At 43.1% G+C, this 19149-nt stretch overlaps 1 protein-coding gene and 1 pseudogene across 6 annotated transcripts in view; one reads left to right on the top strand and one right to left on the bottom strand.

The window, feature by feature from the left end:
• Nucleotides 1-19149, top strand: part of CAMK1D (calcium/calmodulin dependent protein kinase ID) — a 406117-nt gene that overhangs the window by 308943 nt on the left and 78025 nt on the right. The gene's annotated exons all lie outside the window — the stretch shown is intronic.
• LOC308652276 (tubulin alpha-3E chain-like) lies at nt 792-1731 on the bottom strand (annotated as a pseudogene). The gene is made up of 2 exons: nt 1715-1731; nt 792-1476 (listed from the first exon to the last, which is right to left on the bottom strand). The product of its transcript is annotated as a tubulin alpha-3E chain-like (transcript).

Genomic DNA, 19149 nt, shown 5'->3' with positions numbered 1-19149 from the left:
CTTTAGGATAGGAATGTTTAACCTCAGCTCTATGCATTTTGGGCTAGATAATTTTTTTTTTTTTTTTTTTTTTTGCTGTGGAGGGATGTCCTGTGTATTCTAGGATATTGAGCAGCATCCATGGATTCTTCCAACAGATGCCAACAGTACCCTAGTAGTCACGAAATAAAAAATGTCTCCAGATATTGCCATATGTCCCCTGGAAGAGGGGCAAGATCACCCCAAATTAGACCATTGATGGCATGAGACCTGCCATATTACTCGACTTTGGTAGATGAATTGGCTATGGGCTTACCTACTGTTGGGCTGAGCCAGTTTGTTCCCAAAGCCTTAGAGATGTGCATGGAGACAGAAGGGCTGTGGGAGAGATGTCACACTTGGTTCATGACAATAACCGTGTGTCACTTCATGGGAACTTGTCATATCCACATCCTGCATATCCAGCACCCTGCTTGTGCCTGTTGCCCACTTTACAAGACAAAGCCTGTGCTGTGGGATGTGAACTGGAATAATCCAACTAAACCAGTGGAGATCATCCACACACTGATCCTGGACAGTTGCCTAAGTAGCATTGTAAGTAAATTTTTAAAATTGAACTGAGGTCTCGGCCCACTGCACAGGACATTGCAATCTGAGACTGGGTTGGAAACCAGGCCACTGCCGTCAGCCCCAACCCAGCTATGGGAACTCTCATGAGAGAGAGTTAATAGGTAAATATATCCTGTAAATGTTAGAGAGTGTGTGCCCAAGACAGAAGAGAAAGGGAGAGTTGCCAGTCAACACCCTCCCAGTCAGTATCCTTCCCCTTCTTCAGCCTCTGCTTCCACAGAATCCACGCCCACCTCTTTATAATCCTCCAGCGCTACCAGGTCCTCTCGGGCCTCTGAGAATTCCCCTTCCTCCATGCCTTTGCCCACGTACCAGTGCACAAAGGCCCACTTGGCATACATGAGATCGAACTTATGTTCCAGGTGGGCTCAGGCCTCGGCAATGGCAGTGGAGTTGCTTAGCATGCATACAGCCTGCTGCACCTTGGCCAGGTCTCCTCCAGGCACCACTGTGGGGGGCTGGTAGTTAATGCCCACCTTAAACCCAGTGGGGCACCCATCCACAAACTGGATGATGCTCTTGGTCTTGATGGTGGCAATGGCCGCATTGACGTCTTTGGGGACCACGTCCTTCCTGTACAACGTGCAACAGGCCATGCACTTACCGTGGTGAGGGTCACACTTCACCATCTGGTTGGCCAGCTCAAAGCAGGCATTGGTGATCTCAACCATTGAGGGCTGCTCGTGATAGGCTTTCTCCATCGAGATGACCAGGGCATAGGTGGCCAGGGGGAAGCGGATGCGGGGGTACCACACCAGGTTGGTCTGGAATTCCGTCAGGTCCACGTTCAGGGAGCACGACAAAGGAAGGAGTAGTGTGGCACATTCCCCAGTCCCTTCTAGACCCCAGATGCCATCAGCAGTGCTTCTAACCACATGTGTTAGCGCAGGTGTGGTGCACTATCCCACTCCGTAATATTTTCTCATTTTGAATGTGTTGTCAACATTAGAAGCAGAATGCCATAAATTTAGAAATAGTCCAGCCAAATGTACATTTTATCATCTTGTCTTATTATGTTTGGCTTAAATTCTAGTTCAGGAGACATAACATCTTTTTTTAAAATAACAGTCTTTGTATTGGTTTTGTAAGTAATTTGAAAAATTACATTTCGAATTTCAACATTTACGCCAACTTTCTGGCACATTTTTACAGCCAAGTTACACTTTAACAGAAACTATAAAGGAGATAATGAGGACCTCTTAACTGCTTGTTCTTCATGGCTGCTGGTGAAATTGGTATAATTAGGCTTTCATGAAAGGAACTGGGTTTTCCTCATAAAAAAATACAATAATAATCCTTCCTAGTAACGCAGTTGGCACTGGGCAAGCTGGAAAAAGCAAGACCTTAGTGGAAAAGTTTATGAAATTCATTGTGAGCAGAACCGCATCTTATTCAAGGCACCATCTGAAGGTTTGAAGTGATCTTTCCTTCTTCCTGATGAGAATAATATGTGGACATTTTTCTCCATGAGGGGGAAAGAAAAGATCTCTTACAGAGAAAGTAATGTCAACATTTGAAGGAAGAGCTGCTGTACTGAAGCCATTAATAATTGCATTGTGACATTGCAGACTGGAAAGAAAAGGTGTGTTTAACCAAATTAGTTTTACGAACAGTGCTTGGGAGCTGAATTTTTCTTTTTCTGAGCTGCTGCTGACCTCCCCACCCCACTTTACGGAATCTCTTGCAATGTGGGAGCAGGACCCAAAGCCAATGGGGCATGGTTTTTGGTTTGACTTCTAGTTTTGGAATGATTGGATCAATTTTCTCCTACTGTATTTGAAATGTGGTTTTAAAATTGAGTTCAAAATACAACTTTTTATTACTGATTATTTGGGTTCTCTTTCAGTGGGATAGAAAAAAATAAGACCAGAATTACTCTTCTATATACTCATCCTTAATTTTGATTTGATTTTGTGTCCAAATAGCAAGATTGGATTTTTATACACTATTAGAATGCTTTTATTCAGCACTGTTTTATCTTATGCCCAGTGACAGTGCCCAGGGGGTGCGAATCTTGTGCCCGAGAGGATTTTAATTAGCAGACACTTAAACCACCAGATGGCTCCCTTAGGTTTTAAAATCTATGCTTGGAGGAAATAAATTGTCTTACCCTAAAAAAATTACTTGAGTGAATTTGAAAGGATACCTTAAAATCATGATGCAAGCAGGCCTCCATAGCTTCAAGATGAATTAATAGGTTTAGAGTTGCTGGTTGGAGGGTTTGGCTACTTTGTTTAAAGATACAAGATCCTCAGGATGCATTACTATGTGCCAGGATTCATCATCTCTGTTAGCTTATGAATGTTTTTTCAAAGCTGAAATGCCTCATCTCTTGATTCTTCTTCTCTCCTCTTGTGTTCCTCTACCAAATATACCATATTATTTAGGTGGCTCATAACTGGGCCTTCCCCTCCCCAAGGACAGCATTGGAGGTCCATACCTAGAGCAGCACGGGGATGTCATGTGTGGCTCGTCAGATTTAATATTCCCTGCTAAACTTGCCTCCTTCTTTCCCATAGTCCTTTGGGGATACTTTCACATTTGCAAATACACAGAAACCCAATGGGGTAGATTCATATCATCAAAAAGAAACAGAGGCAGGGTATGTGTGAGACAGATACGGGAGTTTGACCATGGATTCTCCTTGAGGGTTCCCAGTAAGACTGTTAAACATTCCCCTGGCTTCATGACTGCCTCACAGTAGGTCTCATAGTGTACACAGTCTAAGGAGAAATTCACCTATGTCCCTCTGACCACAGAGGTGTGGGCAGCAGCAGGAAGCATAGATTAAGTGGACCTTCACCAGAAATTTTTGTTTCTTTTGGGGTTTAAAACCACTTTTCCCAGGCCATGCACCTACCCATCTTAACCTCCTTCAGTGAATAGTTTTTCATCTTTCAAGTCTGCAGTGCAGTTATTCCAGAGTAAACCCACAGATAACCCTCTTTTAGCAGTTATACAGGCCAGATAATCATTGCTCATTCCAGCATTAGATTCTAGACTGAGAATTCAAGGTGGGAGAGCTTTAGAACAGACCTCAAGTTTTCAGACCTCTAGGGCTCACCTGTAAATTCTTGTTAAATCAGACTTCTAAGCCCAGCTGCAGAAATTCTGATAAATAAGTCTGGGTAGGAGACAAGCCACAAATTTGCAATTCTAACAAGCTCCCAGACTTTATGGATCCCACTGGTCCAGCGATTACCCTTGAGCAGTGCAGAACTTTGAGAACATGTATCTAATAATCAGCTGTTGTCACCTCTTAGAGACAAATGACAGGGCAATGTCCATCAAAGTATTTACCATTTGAACTGCAGGTGATTTTATGTGACTGCAGCTCAGAACTTCAGTCAGGGTGTACAAATCTCATCTGTGTAGCAAGGAGTAACTCTTGGGTCATCAGTGAGGGAAGAGGCAGGCATCAGAGCATCACGCACAGCGTGGCCCTCCAGGTTTCAGGTATCTAGGTATATCTGGAGGGACACAATCGAGAGACAAGCGTCTAAACATTGACCATTAACAACTCAGAAGAACTGATGTCAGGCATGGAGAGATATACATCAAGTGAGGAGAAAGCTAACAAGTCTGTGACCAGCTTGCTCCAACAAGTCACTTCAAGGCATTCCTACTAATCTTTCAACCCAACCATTGCTTAAGGGGAATGAGAGCCAGAGGTGACATCTCAGATAAGATGACTGTTGACAAATTCTCTAATCTCAGCTCAAGCAAACACGGCTCCATTGTCCTAAGCAGGTGGCTGGCACAATGCTCTGATTGTCTTAGCAGAAGTTTGATATGAAAATAGGAGCTTTTTTGAGAATGAAACTGCTATGGTGAGATTTTTTTTTAATGGCCTAGAGGAATCAACAAGGATTCATATCCATGGCTTTTCAACAACCCCCAAAAGGTGGTTGCTCTTGGCAGGTCATGCTGAGAAACCTATTGTGTGTGCTATCATTCTTTAATCTTTTTAGCCTTAGAAGTAATTGCAAGATCTATATGAGTAGGGCCACTGTGTTCTGGAATTGATTAATTCATTCAACAGAAACCTTTGATGAGGCACTATGTGAGATGATTAAAAGGGTAGGCCTTGCTTGTGTCTTTGGGCAAGATAAAGATGTCTGGCATGGCAGGTCAAATCAAGCCACAGGAACAGCAGACATTGAGCCATCCCATCCCTGTGTGCTTAAGAGGTATCCATGGTGGACAGGCTGCTACTGACAAGGGAGAAGCAGACACCTGGAGGAAGGAGGGTGAACTTACCAGGCATCATCGGGCTCTTCATTGCCAGGGACTAATGTCTGGAAACCCGGGCATATGAAATTGCATGGCCTTTTCAAAGCTCAACAGGACCATGGGCCGGGCTGTGGTGCATTTTGCGCAGTCTCCTTGCTTGCCCTGGTTCCAGCACATTTTAATCAACTAGTACTGCAACACGACTCATGATGCATTTTCTCACAGAACAGATGTCCTTGATCAGAGCTAGCAATTTCTCTGCTTTCTCACTCCTTTTCCAACCAGTTTATGAAAACACCTTCTTGAACCCCACACAGGGAAGAATGGAACTTAATCAGAGGGAATATGTCAGGAGGTCATTAATCACTCAGTTTTGCACTGTTGGTGGCAAATCAAAACTCTGGGATCCATGTTCTGAGTAGGAAAGGGTCACGAATTTGCATTTCTAACGGCTGCTGCTGGTCCAAGTGCTGCCCTGGAGAGTGTTGCCTTCTTTGGCTACTATTTATTCATTCATCCAAGAAATATTTTTTTAGCATCTACTAGGTACCAGGGCCTTAGGCATCAGGAAGATAGCAGGAACAAAGCAGACAAAGATCTCACACTCCCAGAGCTCACTATCTTGTAGAGGGAACCCCTTACTAATAGGTAGACATATGCATAAGCAAGATACTTCTGATAGTACTCACGGGACCTGTGGCCAGATGGGAAATGACTGGGGGGAGATTAGGGTTGAGTAACCCTGGGGCTTCCTCTCTACAGATGAGTGCTAGTTGTCACAGCCCTGGGCTCCAGTTGTGGGAATTACCAGTGTAGACCTAAGATCTGTAGCAGAAGTCTGTATAGGAGTTGTCTAAACCCTTCTTGCTTTCTAATTGCATAGGCTCTGTGACCAGAGGCCCATCTTCCTGAGTTCAGGGATGCATTAGGGAATCTGAGTGGGAAGGACTTGTAGGGTGGAGTAAGGGGTGAGAGGTTTGGAGAGAAGCTGGAGCCAGGCTGAGAGGGGAGGAGCTGGGCAGAGGGAAACCTCTGGTGACCCGTGAGGAGACCACGGGTTTCAGGGCGAAGTCACCTGGTGGAGATTTATTTTCACATTGTTTTCTGGACAGATCTTAGGGATCCCTCCCTCCTGGGTATTTCCTTCAAAACCTCAGCTGGGTGGTTTGTGTTGCTGGTGGATGCTTTTCTGTCACTCTATCCTCTTGGGCTTTGTCCTAGTCTGTTCAGGCTGCTCTCACAGAATGCCAGGGACCACGTGGCTTTTAAACAACAGAAATGCCAGGTGTGGTGGTGTATGCCTTAATCCCAGAGGCTCTTGGGAGGCTGAGGCAGGAGGATCATGAGTTCAAAGCCAGCCTCAGCAACTGAGCAAGGCCCTAAGCAACTCAGAGAGACCCCGTCTCTAAATAAAATATAAAAAAGGACTAGGGATGTGGCTCAGTGGTTAAATGCCCCTGGGTTCAATCCCTGGTACAAAAACAAACAAAAACAAAAAAACAATAGGAATCGATTTCTCACAGTTCTGGAGGCTGAAAGTCCAAGATCCAGGCACCAGCAGAGTCTGTGTATGGCGAGGGCCAGCGTCCTGGATCTCAGACAGCGTCCTGGATCCAGCGTCCTGGATCCTGTGTCCTCACCTGGAAGGAGAGGTGAGGCGGCCCTCTGTGCCCTCCTTTATAATCCCGTTCATGGGGCTCCGCTTTGATGACCCAGTCGCCTTCTGATGCCACCACCCTGGGGCTTAGCTTTTAACATACAGATCTGGGAGTGGACACAGGCATTCAGTCTCTCTAACACACTGTAAAATGATCCAAAGAGGCTTGACAGGAGACACATGATCAAGTCGTCTCCTGGGAGTAGTGGGATTATGCCTTTCAGGACCCTCGTCTGTGGGATGGAGACAGGGATACTTCTGGGGTGTTCTGAGGAGTATTTAGCAAAGCACTTGGTCGGTTCCCTCCTCCACAGCCTACAGAGGTATTTGGACCAGGTAAAGTCAAAGGGCTTTGCCATTTAAGTTTGAAACTATAATATAAAACTGTCCTTACTGACTGTCCAGTGTCATGGCAGAAATAGAAGAAATGTCATGCAGGGCCCTTGATGTTGAAAAGCATGAGCTTTTTAAGAACTGCTTGGAACATGAGAAAACAGGAAACACAGTGAGATTATTTGGTAAAGAATAACGAAGGCTCTCGAGTGGCAGTGCAGTCGTGTCCCTGAAGCAGGTAGGGAGTGTGTGAGCTGGGATTTCAGTAGTAGGTGGAGAAAAGGTTGAAAGGAGGAGGAGGGGAGGAAGAGCTACTGAGCACAGCGAGGAGACGAGGATAAATGTATGATTTCAATCTTCCTGTGGCTTCATAGAAACCCCATTGTGTATATTTACCACATTTTCTTTACCCATTCATCTAGCGACTGGACACCTAGGCTGGTTCCATAACTTGGCTACTATAAACACTGAAGTGGCTGCATCGCTAGAGTATGCTGGTTTTAGTTCTTTTGGATCAATACCAAGGAGCAGGGTAGCTGGATCATATGGTGGTTCTTTCCTAGTGTTTAAAGGAATCTCCTCACTGCTTTCCAAAGTGGATGCACTGATTTTCAGTCCCACCAACCAGGTGTGGGTATATCTCTCCCACTCTCATTGGCTGATAAATGAATGGAGTTGGAGAACATCATGCTAAGTGAAAGAAGTCAGATTACAAGAGAGAGAGAGAGAGAGAGAGAGAGAGAGAGAGAGAGAGAGAGAGAGAGAGAAGCATTCTCACAAAATAGAAGGAAGACGAATAGAGAAAGGGGATTAAGGGGAGGTAGGAAGGGAAAGGGTAAGTAACTGGGAATGAAGTTGATCAAAGCTGTGTACATGTGCACACATGAATCACAATGAATCCCACTTTCGTGTATCTATATCATGCACAAATTAAAAATATAATAATAGAAGGGAGACCAGCAGAGAAAATAAAGGGGTTCAGGGGAGGGAGAAGGGAAGGTACTAGGTGGAAACAAAGAGCATGTTTAGATGAAGATACCAAAGCCCCAGGGCTTTGTATTGTGGGTTTGTACATGTACAGACCCACACCTTCTTAATGAAGGCTGTCTCGGTGAGTCACACTTTAATTTAGAATTTATGATTAATGATTATTTGGAAAAAGACAGGCTACAGTTGGAAGAACAGAAATTCATTAGGTGTTTTGACAATCTAAACAAGAGAATTATAGAATTTTTTGCTCCAGAAGGAAAAGGCACTGTGTCTCTCTTCTATGGCAAAGGAGAGACCTGTGTCTCCGAGAGGTTAGGTAGCTTCCCTGATATCACACATAAAAACATGCAGCACTTGGAATATGGCTCAGATGAACATGTATCTTTTGCTGCTATGTAAGCTCATCATTCATCTATATATTTCTTAATGAATGCGAAATTCTTGGTGGTAGAATAGTTATTATGTAAGTTGAAAGGATTTTTCCCATTAAAATATACCATCAATTAACATTTTTATGTCCTCACAGTGGTTTTTAAACTCCATTAACAGGTTTTGTTTTGGTTTTGCGGTGCTAGGGATCAAACCCAGGGCTTTGCACATGCTGAATAAGTGCTGTGCTACTGAGTGGTATCTGCAGTCCATTGGTTTTTAAACTGCATTTCTGGATTAGTGTCTTTTTTAATCTTTGGTTGCCATTTATTAGAAAAGTGTAAGGAAGTTGGCTTAAGTATGTGGGGAAGGAATACAGTGTTTGGGATCTGTGTTCTGAGAGTCCCAAGTGGGTTCTGGAGTAACTAAGGGAGACCAACACTTTGCTGAGTTCTTGCTTCTCATCTGCTTTAGATCATTACAGCTATAACTCGGCATCTTCTGCAGTAAGAACTGATTGTGATTACTGTACAAAAATACAACCTTGTAAATCCACTTGAAAGAAAGCAAGCGAATATATTCCTGTTGTCAAGAGAGAAGTCCTTGCATTTAAAAGGCTATTTGGGGAGGCATTAATCCGTGAAAGAGTTTGACGCTGGGACAATGATCTGCCTGAAATTGACAGGTGAGGAAGTGCGTGGTCTGCCTTGAAGCTCAGCCTGCATCTTCCCTGGAGTCTAACAGGTGACCAGATGGGATGGATCCCAGCTTCTGCACTGGAGCTCTTTGATATCATCGCAGAAGAAGTAAAGATGTGTTTGTTTCCACCATGACTTTTTTTCAACAATTTAAACTTCACAAATAATAACTCGGCACATTTGTCCAGTATTTGGCAGCAGAAGTGAGAATCCCATCGTGCTTTTCTTTAGCCGTTTGGACTGGAGACACAGTTGCAGAACCCCTCAGATCTGCAGTCCTCTGTGAAATCAGCTTGCAGATCCCTGCCCTGGCTCCTTGCCACATGCTATAGGATTCAGTAACAAAATGCAAGAGCCAAAGTATGTTGTCACACATGGCAAAGCTTCCCCAGCCCGAGGCATTCCTATGTTTCTGTGTGGGAATGTATTTGTAGCTGCTTTACATTAAACTAAAAAAAATCAGGGTCCTTTCTTCCTAGGCCTAAAGGACAGGCAAGTCATTTTATTATTTCTCAAAGAGAGAATAAACTGAAACCTCAACTTAGATAGGTTAAGGGGAACATTTCAAGGTCTTTTAAGGGAATATTTAGCTAGAACAGTTAGTAATTAGATAACCTTTAACAACTTTCTTAAAGTCTTAAGTAGCTAGGACTGCGGATGTAACTCAGTAGTAGAGCACTTGCCTACAATGTGCAAGGTCCTTGGTTCTGCCCCAGCACTAGAAAAACAAAACAACAACTATAAATACCCACTGACAATGTCAATTAATACTTTATCTTTTCAAAATACATCTTTTCTCAGCTTGGAATCCAGCAGGTTAGAGTAAGACCTTAAGGCATGTCTACACCTGTTTCTGAAGGAGGAAAAACCTGAAGAATTCCAAAATTGGTCATTTTTTTCTCCAGGTTATGACACACTACTGAATAATGTGTTTTTTTAATTGTATAGACAATTTCTCTTTTTAAAGAAACATTCCTAATTCACATCTATCCAAGGTCAAAAACATTTACTGTGACTTTTAGTATCACAAATGTACTCAAAATAGCATTTGCTATGAGGATTTCCAATTTTGTTCCACAGCCATTGGCCATAAGTGAATTTGGATATTGGGTGTTGCATAATTTAAAATTGGTCCTCCCCCACCAAGAATGTTTTTCATTAAATCTCATTGTTTGCATAACAGATTTACAGGCAGGAAGCACTTAAATTTTTCAAAATAAAAAATGCTCATTTTTCTACTCTGCCCACACATTATAAACACATTGAAAAGGAATTCTTATGGCAGAACCTTTCAATATCTCATCCATATGTGCATGTCATATACTTCTTTCTAGCTAATAGTTCCTCAAGATTTTTTACTTAACCTATAAACTAGAATTGATGACATTTTAATGATATAAATGGAATGCTGTGGTCAAGTAGAACACACACTTACACAGTGTCAACTTTAATTAAATCCACTTCTGCAGCAGAATTAAGAGAGACGTGTCCCCAAAAACAATTCTACAGAGGCCACAGCCAGAACATGTTATCATTATTAGCCATTCTTTTTATACTTCCTATATATGGTGCAAAGCTGTGCTCAACAGTTTCAGCTTCCAATCATCAAAATGTCACTCACCTTCTACGGTGGTTGAGGAAACTGAGATATGTGACTGAGATAAGTGACTTGCCTAAGTGAGAGAGCTTGGATTGGCATCCACATCTCCCAGAATCTCAGACCCACCACCTCACCTGTTCTGACTGTGGTTTTCAAAGCTCATTTCAAAAACTCTTTGTACATGTTCATGCATCCGGGTAAGAATTCACTTGAGCCCACTATTCTCTGTGCCATGTTTCCAGCCATAGAGCTCCAAGGTGAGGAGCAATAGTATGAAATCCAGGTCTATGGCCAGTGGTGCCTGTGACAAACGTCCAGGCACTTCTGCATCAAGTTGCTCTGCACAGGCGCTCAGATGCATGCAGCTGGTGCTGAGAGAGGCTTGTGGATCATGGGGCAAATAGCCGGCAGCTGAGGCTTTACCATTTTGTAAAGAAACAAACAACAACAACAAAAAAAACTCATTATTACTTGAGCAAGAGAAGCAGGGCTCATTTTGATTATGTTAGACTATGTTTGATTATGTTAAATCCCTCTGAAGACATTTTTAAACCATCCCTTTCCAGTCCAAAAATGTTAAAAATATCAAGTCAAAGTGTCTCTGTAATCTGAGGTCAAATCATCAATGAGGACAAGGCAGGCATCCCTGGCCTGTGCTTATATAATAGGATTTCTTAATAACTGGCTTCCAATAGCATTTCTACTGAAAGAGCATGTGAATACCTAAGTAGTTTGTGTTTTTACAGCATTTGTACTGCGATTGCGTGCAACGTGTACTGGCCCATTATGTTTCATAGAACAAGCATAATTGTCGGATGATAAGACATTCAGAGGCATAAGTTATCTCATAACTGAGCTGAGAGTGTCTTTGGGGCACAATCTTCTGCATCATTGTGTTTCTCTTAAACACACACTCAGCCCTAAGTACAACTGGCAACCTTGCACAGTGAGGCTTGCTCTTTCTCTTATTTGATTTTTCTGAGGACATATTGTAGGGTATTGTTATGTACCATAGGATGCAACTAATAGCCAGAGACTTTTTCAAATGTGCACATTTCTAAATGGATCACAGCCATTTAGCCTAGAAAATGTGTCGAGTGCCTCCCTGTGAGTGAGGCAGAGATGCTGTCTCCACCCCACTGAGTTGCAGGTCCAGATTTGCCATGTGCTGATCAGTCACAGCCCTGTATTTCTTTATAAATATGGCAGATTTGCATTTTTGTATAACTGAAGATTTAAGGGAACACTGCATGTTTTTCTAGCTGCCCATGTGGTTCTAAAACATGCAGGGACAGTCAGTCCCTTTGCTTTTGCAGTTCTGTTGGTGCAGAGCCTCGGGCCATATTAGATATGTCAGTCTATGCATTTGAATTACCTAGTCATTTTAGTTATTAGCAGAGCCCCTGATGGAGGACAGTTAGCCACTGCAGGGCTGAGATAGACTGCGACTGTGAATTGGCCTCAGAAGTGTTTAAGTGGCCTGACACCATCCATGCTTTGAAACTGCAGGCTGTGAGTGTCAGCATGTTGGAAGAGGGGATCAGTATTACATTATCGGTGTGGTAATAAGCCTGAAACAGAGACTTTGCTTCTAATGTCATTAGAAGATGATTCCAAGCTGCGGACAGCTCCATCAGATGTGGCAGATGGGTTTCTTGGCCCTGAAACTACTCACTCACCCTTCCCCCACCTTGTTCATGCTGCAGAGCTGTTTGCCTGGGCTGCCAAATCCGTGCCTCCTTTTAGGTTGCTCTGGCGTTTTTGCCTTTGTGTGTGTGTGTGTGTGTGTGTGTGTGTCTGTCTGTCTGTCTGTCTGTCTTTGCTCACCTTAGGGCAGGGACCTGCCTACAGATCTCTAAAGGAGACCACCATCACTAGAGATGATCATGTGCAGCAACTCTCCCCAAAGTAAGCAGTTATAATAACTACAGATTTTGTAAGGAGTGGGGGCGGGAAATTCAAGAAGATTCTCCAAGACGTGAAAAAAATTTGGAAAGTAATTGAAACGATCCTTACTGCCTCAGTAAAGTTATTAAAATTCTGACTGATGCCATTTTTTATGCCATCACAGTTGAGAATAATAGAATTCCGACAATAATGGAGCTCTGGAACATGGACAAGGCCACTCTGATGTGTGCTTTCATTCAATAAATCTTGATTGAATATGCCCCAAGTGCCAGTGGCTGCGATAGGTTACAAAACACAGACAATGCCAAAAACATATTAAATAAGTAAATACTGTAGTCTATGTGAAGGGACTGGGTACTGTAGAGAAATCCAGTGGTACAGAGAGACGAGGGACATCAGTGGGAGAGGGATGGTCTAGTGAACCTACCTATAAGGGGAAGTGAGGTCAGGTCAGGATAAGTGAAGTCTTTGTTTTCATGAGGAAAAGTACTTTCTATTTGTGTTCCAATAAAAGTGATCCTGCAGAGAGCAAGGAAAGTTACTGGGGAAGAAAGTGGGGGGAATTGCCCAAACAGGGACCTTGAGTGGTGGAGAGGGATATGGTCTAGTGCCCATTCGGAAGGATTGGCTTTGGAAGGATCAGACATCATCCTCTATAAGGGGGAGGAAAGCCAGGTAATTTGGTGCAGATGCTTCAGGTGGTAGGCGTCTGTGGAAATTCTCTTCTGATGTTTCCATTTTCCTAGTGAAGGTGGAAACTGGATCATCTGCTGAGAATCTCGGAAAACACAGATGGAGGAGGGAAGTTGTGAAATGATTGTCAGCAGGAGTCAGAAAGTGAAGAGACGAGAAAATGGACCTTGATGGTCAGGCACCATCAGGGGTCAGCACGAACAGGAGTGGGAAGTGAGGCCATCCAGGCACAGTGGGCCACGTATAGTCGCAGATCTTCAGGAGGCTGAGAGTTCAAGGCAGATCTTCAGGAGGCTGAGAGGCAAGAGGCGAGAGTTCAAGGTCAGCATGAGCAACATAGGAGACTCAGTCTCAAGATAAGGCCAGTAAGTCTGGTCACCAAGCCTGCGTCCTTCACCTCCTACTCAGCTGCACAGTGCAGATGTGGATCAGGTAGCGCTGGATTTAACCAGGGTCCCAGCTTTGCCAAGTAAATAAGCCAGGGAGAAGAATTCGGGTATTTTGAAAGCAATTATAAGGATTGGCCGTGGATTCGAAGCTGGGTAAGGGAGCAAGACAGAGCGTGGAGTTGGCAGGGGGCAACATAAAGATGACAGGTGGAAAGATGGGGTGCTGGTCTCCAAGGGGTTGAAGGATTATTGGAATCTAGATGACGGAAGGTAGAGATGAGAGAGAGGATGCCTGGTAGTAAGATCATGGAAGTGTCGAGGTTACTGGTAATGAGGAGGTCTAGGGTGTGATCAGGAGCCTGAGTGGGTGAGGAGGAGGGTGGTGGGAAAAACCATTGGAAGATCTGTGGACTTGCACTCAAGGACCGAGATGGGCAGGAGCATCTCCATGCTGTTAAGACAGGAGTGTGTTGGAGAATAAGACAGGCTTGTTGATCAATAAAAAAGGGTTGACCTGAAGTCCATAGGTGACAGCACTAATGAGGAGCAGTGGTGCCAGCATCTGGCCAGGCGCTCTAGATCTTATGATTGACAGCACAGTGAAGCCAAAGTGGACCTCACTTCAGTCCCGAACAACACCACCTACATCTGGCAGGTCACTAACTCCTCACCTTCTCAGTTTCCTCACCTACTAAGTGGAGGCTATAGTGGAATATATCTGGGCAGTTCTGAGAGCTAAATAAGATCATGTCCATGAAATGTCAAGCATTGTTCCTGGTATATAGTAATTACTTAAAATATCATGATGTTACCCCAAATCTTCATGTGAGGCCTCATGCCTTCAGCTGGGAGAAGAGTGGTATTTTTTCTTTCTATTCTTATATGGCAGTATCTTTTAATTAATGTCAGGTGGGAGTCATAAATGATCTACTGATTTGGGGCTTTGGTGATCAGACGGAGGAGTTGAAAAGCACAGCAGAAATCTTCTAACACTTCATGACAAAGAACTGCTTCGTTAATTGACTGGATTTCCATCTGGCTTGGCAATAGTCAGATGGTGGCTCATATCATCAATCCCCCGTGACATTCAGTTAACCAGCCATTCCATAATGTCTCAACCATAGAAGAATTACAGCACCAGCTAATATTCTAGAAGCACCAAAATTAAAACACTACCCAGTTGGGTCTTTACTCAGTACATTTCATTTTTGTCGTGCCTTACACCCCAATCCAATTTTTGTTGCTGATGCCCACACATGTTAGTAGTATTCCTTTGGGCCATTGAGCTCACATGGTTCAATGGTTCCTGAATTGAACTTGCTTCCTTGGCCAAAGATTTGAAAACAGATACTCATTTAATTATGACTTTCAAAAACCATATGTATCAATGAAATATATGGTTATTGCATCTATGTCCATTTTCTAAATTATTTTTAAAAAACTTCAAAAGATCAGAGATTTAAAGATGAGATGATCCAATCTTATATATCTCAAAGACTCTGTGGATGGAGCTGACTGTGTGAGCTAAATCCCAGATTCTCTGTGCTTCCCTGGAAAGACTGGTTTGTGTTAATTATAGACACAAATCTCTTTGACTTGCCTGTATCTTCTACTTAGCTATGAGAAACATCTTAGAGTCACCAAGCACAGGCAACTTCATGGCCTGGATTTTGTGTGCTAAGCTCTCCCTTCTGCTCACCTTAGATTTTATTCCCTTCCTTAGCTGTCTTTTTCTTACTAATATTAAGCATGCTTTACCTTTCTGAGTTGTCTGCATCCCTTTAAGCTGCCTGTTATGGGACTGAACATAAAAAGAAGTTCTTTACTAGTGGATCAGGGCTCTCCCCACACCTAGCAGAGAACCTGGCACAACACAAGCATTCATAACATTCGTTAAATCAGCAAACATTTCCTCAGTCCCATGTGTGAAATGGCAAATCCCAAGAATTTGCCTAGCTTGAGTGCCTTAGAATAACATCAGCACCATAATCACCATAATACATAATAATGGGTAGCATATGTCAAGTGCTTGCTTCGTCTAATTATTTTTCATATGTTACTTAGGTTGGTAAGTGCAATTAATATTTCATTTTATAAATTGAGCTGTAGAGAGGAAAGTCACTTATTTAGACTCAGGGAACAAGAAGCAGAGGAGCATCTTCATCCCTACCCTGCATTGTCCCATCAAGTGACAGCACTGACCGATGCCTGCATCCCCAGCAGGAGCTGGTTATTTATAGCCATTTGGGGGCACCACCCCTCTCTCAACATTTGGCCCTGGTTGCCAAACCCCAGGACCCTGCTGTGATCTCAGCTGGGAGCAGCGAACTGAGATGTGAGGCTGGCGGCCTGGCAGGTCCTAATCCCAAGAGTTATGGGGCAGCCTAGTTGGCACCTGTTTCTTTAGAGAGATAAATTAAAAAGCTTCACTCTTCGATGTCTGCTTCCCACCCATGTCTTCCATTGCAGTGGGATTGAGAGATGGCTGGCAGTATGATCTGATCACAAGGGAAACAGAAGGATAAGCTGATTTTGATTGAAATTCCACTGCAGGCACCTTGAAGCATTTTACGGTACAGTAGCGCTGAGCCAGTGAATGCTGTGGGTTCCCCTTATTGAGTCTTGCCCCTGGCTGGGAGCTGATATGGAGGACAACCTCCTTATTCATCCTGGGATTTCCACCATGGTGCCAAATGCCAGGATTCTAAGGAGCCTCTCTTGTCCACAGAGCTCATGAGTTTATTCCCCCATGGGGAGGACCATGTGCCCTCTTTCCTCTCCTCTCCCACTGCCTCTTGTTGCAGGCCAGGCCTTGTCCCCAGCCCCTTCTCCTGCCACCTCCTGTGTCCCCAGGGAGGAGAGCCAGAAGAGCATGTGTTGCAAGTGGCCTCAGACTTTCAAGAGACTGAGTTCTCAAACTGTAGGGGAGATAGACCTCATGATTGTATTTAGCAGAATAATTTTATTTATTCATATAACTGCCAACTTCTCGTAAAGGTAGCACCGACGATTTATTGATTCTCAAGTAATGCATTTTTAGAAGCACAAAGCAATGCATAACATTATAAGTTTTCTGTTAATATAAAACCCAACCAAAATGCATGAAAAATGGATAAGAAAACCAATTTCATATAAGGAGTCAAGTAGATGAATTAGAAATGGCTAACAAACATTTAAAACATTCAAATTCATTATTAAAGAATGCAAATTAAAGCAGTGTTTGTGTGTGTGTAGACTATGAAATGAGTAAAGATTAAAATAAAGCTAATCCTGCCAAGGGTGGAGCGAGCCGGACATTAGAATTTTGATGGGAACGAAAGTGAGTAATTCTTGCTTCCCAGTATTTTTTCCAGTGCTATTCTTTATCTAGGGATGGAATCCAAAGGCATAATTCAAAATGTAAACAAAGGTATATGGTATTCATATCAAGTTGTTCCATTCATTATTATCTATAACAACAGAAATATCTACTAGGAGTATATTGTTAAAAAATAAATGATTCAGCTGGGCATGGTAGTGCATGCCTGTAATCCCAGTGGCTTGGGAAGCTGAGGCAGGAGGATCACAAGTTCAAGGCCAGCCTCAGTAATTTAGTGCGGCCCTAAGCAACTTAGTGAAATGAGACCCTGTCTCAAAATAAAAAGGGTTGGAGATATGACTCAGTGCACCTGGGTTTAATCCCCAGTACCGATAAATAAATAAATTCTACTATTGCACTATTTAATGAAGTACTTTTTTGAATGGTGGGAAATACTTGCAATATCGCCTGAAAAAGCTCCGTACAAAATGATATATGCATATATGATTTGATCTCAGTGTAAAGAAAAAGGATTGAGAGAAAGAAAGTTAAAAACGTTAACTATGGGAGCCCTCAGCTGGTAGAATTTTGGGTGGCTTTTGAAATTCTAGGTGTTTTGCATATATTCCATATTGTCTGTCCTGAGCATTTACTATATTTGTAATCAGAACATTTGAAAGGCCTCTAAGTGTAAGGTACTCTCTCTGTTCATTTCATTTCAGCTTCTCTCCAATCAAATCACTTCTCCTTCCTGTAACCTTATCCTTAAGATAAGGCCAACGATAGCTTGCCTGTGAGAACCAAATGAATTCACCCCGTTGCATAAAATGTTTTTGCCAAGTGAAAGGTTTTCGGCAGTGATGGGTTGAAAGGTGGTATTATTTATGACAAATGTGTTTTCTGACTTGTGAAAACATTATGTTTCCACAACTAGCATGGCAACAGAGAGGTCCTTCGTGCTCCTTTGTCCCGTCATTTTCCTGCTTCCCTTCTGCATTTTTCTGTACCCAACAGTGTCCCAAGCCCCTACTCTGCACTCTTCCTGGGCCTTGCTACTTGACACCCCTAGTCTGGGTGCTGAGAAAGATCCACAAAGATTCTGGGCTGTGAGGGAAATCCACAGGTAGGAGAGGACCTGGTGTTGTGAGTGAGGTTCCTCAGTATCAGATACCAGTGGAGGATGGGTTCCAGGATCCCCACGGATACCAAGACCTGCAGATGCTCAAGTCTCTTGTGTAAAACAGCATAGGATTTGCATAGAGCCTCTGCACATCTTCTCATATACTTTAAATCATCCCTGGATGACATGATACATAATATAGTGTGAATGTTATTCAAATAGTCATTATATACTGTATTATTGAGGAAATAATGACCCTCCCCCCAAACTCTGGATATATTCAGTACAGATGCAATTTTGATTTCTAATATTTTTGATCCAAAGTTAATTGAATCCAAGGATGGGAAGCCCTCGGATGCAGCTGGCTGACTGATTATTCATGTCTTATCGGCCTCATGCAAAGGGAGAGGGACAAGATCAAAACCAAGAGATGCAGCCAGAAGGGCAGACAGGGGAGAACAATGAAGCCAGGTGAGCTTCAAGCTGGAGAAGCTGAGACTGAACAAGAAACAAGGAGGGAGCCGAGGAGCAAATTTCAGCAACTTCCAAGGCAGCATCTCTTTTGAAGAGATTATTTTTTGCATGGGACGATTTACATCTCTTTGGTTGGGGACTTTTTAGTATAGCAGTAGCCTTCATCTATTGGGCCACGGGGAGTTAGTAATGGTCAGATAACCAGAGATTTCTAACAAGATATTGGATTTTTTCTTTTTTTTAAGCAAAGCAATTTCAGATAATTAGTGGCTCCTGGAGTCTCTAAAGGAATAGGATCGTCCAGGCCCTGCTTTGGATGTAACAGAGTGAATATGTGGAGTGTGTTCTAAAATGCTCCCACCAGTGACTTCAATCGAATCACTGGAATCTTATTATCCTCTGGCCTGCAGGCTCTCTAGTAGAGGGTGCAATTGTATTAAGTGTAGGAAACAAATGCACTTTAAATTCAAGATTGGATACAGGCTCTCCTGGCATCTCATCTTTCTGAGAATCTCAGTTCTCTCTGATTTCCTCATATTGCTTTCTTTGTGCTTAGCAGAGACCGTGTACTCTTGGAACTACGGCAGACAGCCAGATTGAGAAGAGGCCTTATCAATTCAGCAAACCTATCAAGTACATCTCATGGTTCTTATCACAGTGCCCACCGAGCACTGCTCAAATGCTTAGCCAGCAATCTAGGTTCACGGCAGATAGGGCCATCTCTTGGCCCTCCTTATTCTATTCCTTTTTACCTTTGAACAACAGATTTCATATTAGC

This window comes from Spermophilus citellus, assembly GCF_964194105.1.
Source record: "Spermophilus citellus genome assembly, chromosome: 6".
Lineage (NCBI taxonomy): Eukaryota > Metazoa > Chordata > Mammalia > Rodentia > Sciuridae > Spermophilus > Spermophilus citellus.
The sequence above is the reverse complement of the archived record's forward strand: the minus strand, read 5'-3'. Positions and strand labels throughout refer to the sequence as shown.